The following is a 6,000-nucleotide window of genomic DNA, read 5'->3' on the forward strand; positions in this document are numbered from 1 at the left end:
GCTGTTTCCTCAGCTGGGGCTGGATGGTAGCCTCACAACAGCTGGGGAAATAAAAAGGATGCAAGTCAGAAGGCAGGATAACTGCCAGAGAGGCTGAGGAAACACTGAAAGTAAGAGCCTTCAACAGCAGCTCAGGGAAACCATAAGGGGTCAGGAGAGACTGATTCTGACCGCTTCATGCAGAGATCCTAACTTGGAATCTTGAGGAGTGGGTGGGCCTGGGCGCCACTTTCAGATCCAGCAAAGGGTTTATTAAAACTGTGAATGAGTGAGCCATGTTCAAGGGGGCCAGTGGATTGCTAACCTGTCCTCCAGAATAACTGGCTTCTTGATGTATTGAACTTTTTATCACACTGAGAGGAGAGAGACTATTAATGACCCAGCCAGAGTCATAACAAAGAACCCTCAGGCATTGAACTAGATGGCAATTTGCTCATCAAAGAGGGAGGGAAATTGAGATAGAGTTGTTGCATTGTGAGGTTTTGCTGCAAGAGGATGCTGAAGACTGAAAGCAATTGCGGACAGCCATATATCCATTATTTTCTATTTCTCTTAAATTATTCTCTCTCATCTTTGATATGTTGTATTATGCATTATAGTATGCATTTTATATTTTAGCATGTTATCCTGTAGTGTACTGTAGCGAACTTACTATCAATGTTCTGCTTAGTTTGTAGGATTGCTTCACAGGTAACGATTCCATTTGTGAAAACACCATAACATGAGTAAGTTTTTACCATCTTTATGTTATCTATAACATTTTAAAAAGAGTAATTTCTATTATTAATACATTGTTATTTCTGAAATACTGAGATTTTTCATTAGTTGTGTGTGTATACACACACAGTTTATAGAATCCCTAATTTCCTTTGTTACCTCTAAACTAATTCACCAGTTACTAAATGCCTTATACCACTTTATGTATTCTGTAACATAATAAACATGATTTTATTAATGTTGGATGAACTTTCCTTTAAATTGCATCTATCTGTAACTCAGATGGTTCTGTAACAATTTAAAGAAGAAGAAGATCTAACATAGACTAGCTTGGTTCATCTTTAGCTCTATGAGCTTCTTGTTTCATCTACAGTCTCCTGAGAGGTACATACGTGGTGGTGGATAAAACAGTAATTATAGCTGAGGTTCTTGCAGCAGCAGCAGCACCACTACCTCCAGAGTCTCCACACAAAGTAGTACAACTGTGTAGTAGCAGCAGTATCCCAGAGGGGGCAGATAGTGTGACAAAGTAGCTGACCATATCTTGCTTCTATTCTCACATACTATGGGCTAGTCCTCCCTTTGTAGTGCAAAAGGGCCAGGTGTTTAAAAGTATTTAGGCACCTAATGATGCAGACATGTGACTAGTAGGCACTTTTGGAAATCCCAACTCCCACTGAAATCAATGAGAGTTAGGTTCCTAGTTGGATTTTTAGATGTACCTATCTGGAACTTTAGGTGCCAAAATACTTCTGTAAATCTGGCCCAAATGCATGAAAAAGAATGGGTCTATAACAACCATATTTTTTTCTAGTGTAACTCTAGTGAGCTCAGATCAAACTACTCTATGCATAGGCAGATACAAGAGTACCCAAAAGCTCATCATGCCTCTATAAGGTAATTGTATCAACACAACTGCTGCAAAAGTAGTCAATATAAATTCAATGCACCTGTGCCTTTCTACCCCCAATTCTTACTGCAGTTTAACCCACCTTCCACTGTTTTCCCCACACTCAACCCATCACGGTATACAAACTGAAAGGTATTCCCTCCTATTGAGGCTCCCCTCATTCATAAGAAAACTTACAGGCAACCTAACCTGGCTCTCTCACACGTGGACAGCTAAAAATCTCACATGTTCCACCTTCTTTTCTGGCTTATGACTCTCTCATGCTTAAAAAGTTAAGCCAGTATCTACTTCTTCGCAGGATTGGGGCCTCGGGGCTCCAACAGTTCTGAAGCCTGAATAAAGCTAGTTTTTAATCCATGTTCAGAATTCATAATTTGAATATTCTTTTGAGGTTCTTCATCTTAGGCAAAGGGCAGTTCTAGGAACACATACAACTCGCATTAAATCAGTGAAAACAGAGTTTTCACTCTCTCCTTCTTCCATCTCTCCCATCCCCAAAAGGCACTAGGGAATTCAAAGTTGAACTCAAAGTAACATTCTTGTTACTTTACATTGTGGTTTACTTTGTTGTAAAATTCACATTTTCTGTAATTCACTTGCATGCAGTAGCTGTTTTGAATAAAAAACCCAAAAGCACTTATTTTTCTTTTGAGGATCTGGGTGAAAGCAGCCTAAAAATGAAAACCTAGGGCATCAACTTCATATAAACAATTTGGCTGACAGGTAGGAGGCCCCTTCCCTTTATTATCTGGAATGACTCGGATTGTCAAAGAAAAAGCAGCATGATCTAGTGGTCTGACTAGTACTCTTACAAATGCCCTTCCTGACTGCCTTACCTGGGGCATGCCACTTAAACTCTTTATGCCTCTGTTTACTCATTCATGAAATAAGAATAATAGAATTTACCCACCTTTATACACCACTTTGACATCCCTGAATGGAATATTTAATAGCTACAAAAGATCATGATTTGTTTAAAAATGGAATTCATTTCCTTTTAGTGTTAAAAATGACAACAGCTTCTAAATTTAAAAAAAAGCTTTGACACAAAACACTGTAGCACTCTAACCCAGGAGGTAGTGATAGTGAACTGGTAGTCTCACATGGCTATAAGGGGCCACAGCTGCCATTATTACCTTAATTATAAAATCCTACCTCCCTTACCAAAATGACATTGGCAATCAGGTGCTCTTAGCTAACACTAGAAATTAATCATTATCATGCCAGCCAATAAAGTTCATATAATATCGTCCTTGGACAAATGGTTCCAGTTTATCTTAAGGAAATATTGCTGCACACTTCTCTTTACTTTTCATCCCCTGATGTTCCATAGCATGAAACACACTACTGTTTGAATACCTACATGTTTTTGCTACTCAATCAACAGCTGTGTTCTGTTACCCACTGCTTAAACAATAGTCATTGGCAACTAGTTTGCAAGTTGCAAGTGAGTGTTCCAGTTGCAGACACTGCATTGAAATTTACACTTTTGCGAAGTTCTGTGAAATCACACAAAAAATACTGATTTTTACAGTGGAGTTCCTGGGGGGGAGGGGTGGAAATCACTGGAAATTTTAAACAGAGATTTTTCTTTTAATTAAATATCTTATTAAAACAGGGTCAGTAATTCAGGAATACTTACCTATAATAGCCAAGTAGGCCTTGAGTTACAGAAAAAGGTCCAAGCTATTGAACGGCTTCAAATACAGCTGCATAGCACACAGAGAAGGGTGGATTAGTGATCTGACCACAGAACTGAGAGTCAGTATTCTCAGCTCTGATACTGACTCCCTCTGTGGCTTGGATAAGTCCTTTAACCTCACTGGGCCTCACTCTCATTTACACCAGAGGCAAAAAAGGAGCCTTAGTATAATGATTTAGGCCCCCCAACCTCATTCTCCCCAAGCAGTAAACTGGAGATGGAAATATCTACCTTGCAGTGATTTTGAGAGTTAGTTAATATTTGTAAACTGCACTGAAGTGCTATGTAAGTTATATTAAAAGTACATTTCATAGAACAGAACATTTCAATAACAGCAAGATTTCAAAATGTCAACTTTAAAAATCACATATGGTGGGGACTGTTTTCCCTGTTCTGTGACAAATTTTTAAAGTATGCAATATCACTTATCCTTATTTGTCCTCATTGCATCATAAAATAAACTTTGATACTCAAACTCGTAGTCACTTAATGTGTCTACCACAAATGTTGATTTGTGTAACCTCCCATCCTCCCCCAAGATAATACATAATGATGCTGGGGGATTATTTAGTTCACTAGTGCCCTGTGCCTTTGAATCAAAGGATTGAGCTTTTTGGCTGTTTACTCTGAACTGAGTCCAGGATTGTAGACCACTGTAAGAAATGCCAGAATGATACACTTCTTTAGCACATGAAAAAATAGTTATTTTCTATACAAACTCAAAAGGACCACGGGATAACTTATATTTTCTTATATAAAGAATACTCATGTTTAATTTTCTGCTATGGTCAGGAGCAAGTTAGTTCTGGCAACTGAATATTACTCTTATAAGTGATAGCTTTTTGTGACCACGTCTCTATATGTTGTCTGACACCCCTTTCAGATGGTCTTTATTTAAACACATAGTCCTAAGCTCCCTCAATATACATAATGGTCATCCTTGCTGTAGGAGGTCACAGAATACAAACATAGACAATGAGAAAAATACGGATATTAACCTTTCCATAACTGTTGTTCTTTGAAATGTGTTGCACATGTCCATTCCATTGTAGAGGTTTGTGTGCTCCGGCACAGTTGTCAGAGAGATTTAGCCTTAGAGATACCCATTGGGGAGGCCTGAGCACCTTCTGCTGTCTTGTGCACACTGTGCAGGTGTAAAGGGCTGAGCTTCCCCTGATCCCCCTCAGCTCCTTCCTACCACAACGACTCCAATAGAGAGGGAAGGGGGGTGGGTCATGGAATGGACATGTGCAACACATCTTGAAGAATAACAGTTACGGAAAAGTTAATAACCATTTTCTCTGCCTTGAGTGTTCCGTGACCGTCAAAAGGATCTTGTCCCATTCTTCTTCCTGGAAGGTGATCTTGTAGCCTGCAACAACATCGATGGTGTGATGGCAGCCCTCAACATCGTTCACGATCCAGATGAGTGGAGACTGTTCATTGATTCATCGAAGACGAGTCTTAAAGCTGCTTTACTGCATAACGGCAATGTTTTGCCATCAATTCCAGTTGGTCATGCAGTCCATATGAAGGAAACCTATGACAACATGAAACAACTTTTGAGGTGCATAAACTATGACCAACATCAGTGGCAGCTTTGTGGCGATTTGAAGGTTGTTGCTCTCTTGCTTGGTCTGCAGACTGGATACACAAAGTACTGCTGTTTTCTCTGCGAATGGGATAGTCGTGCAAGAGATCCCCACTACATCAAGAAAGATTGGCCACTCCGACAGTCATTGGAGCCTGGGAGGAAAAGTGTTCAGCATCCACCACTTGTTGAATCAAGGAAGATTTTGTTACCACCCTTACACATCAAGCTGGGTCTGATGAAGAACTTTGTCAAGGCCATTGACAAAACACAAGCAGCTTTCAAATACCTCCGTGGAAAATTTCCAAGGTTAAGTGAAGCTAAGATAAAGGAAGGTGTCTTTGTTGGTCCTCAGATTTGTGAACTTCTTCGAGATGATGCATTTGACCATGCACTGCGTGGCAAGGAAAAGACGGCATGGAAAGCCTTCCAGTTAGTGGCAATAAATTTTCTCGTAAACAACAAGGCCAACAACTACAGGTTGTTGGTGGAAAACCTCCTCAAGGCATACAAAAGCCTTGGTTGCAACATGTCACTAAAGATACATTTTTTGCACTCTCATCTAGATTTTTTTCCACCGAACTGCGGAGCAGTGAGCGATGAGCATGGCGAGCGATTTCATCAGGACATTGCAACAATGGAGAAACGCTATCAGGGCAAATGGAGCCCATCAATGCTTGCAGACTATTGCTGGACAGTGACAAGAGATGCTCCATTTAATGAATACAAGAGACAAGCCAAGAAGCGCCGAGTAGACACTGAATAGGACTAAACTATGTACAGAATAGTTTTTTGCCTTTTGTTTCATAATAAATTTTATTTATATAACCCTTTTGCTGATTTTTAAAGTGTTACATAAACAGGACAGGTGAAATATTATCATGTAAAGCAACCATAAACACATGAAAAGACCTAGGTTTACAATTTATGATTAAAACTCTACTATCTACACAATATACATAGACATAAAATGTAAAAACTTAAACATCTTAGAAACAGTAGCCAATCAGTTGTTTTAATTGTCATATTTGAATTCAGCACATCAAAATACATAATAAATAGCACATTTTATCTCTGAAG

The sequence above is a fragment of the Terrapene carolina genome, unplaced genomic scaffold (assembly GCF_002925995.2).
Source record: "Terrapene carolina triunguis isolate 2854851 unplaced genomic scaffold, T_m_triunguis-2.0 Scaffold62, whole genome shotgun sequence".
NCBI classification, from domain to species: Eukaryota; Metazoa; Chordata; order Testudines; family Emydidae; genus Terrapene; species Terrapene triunguis.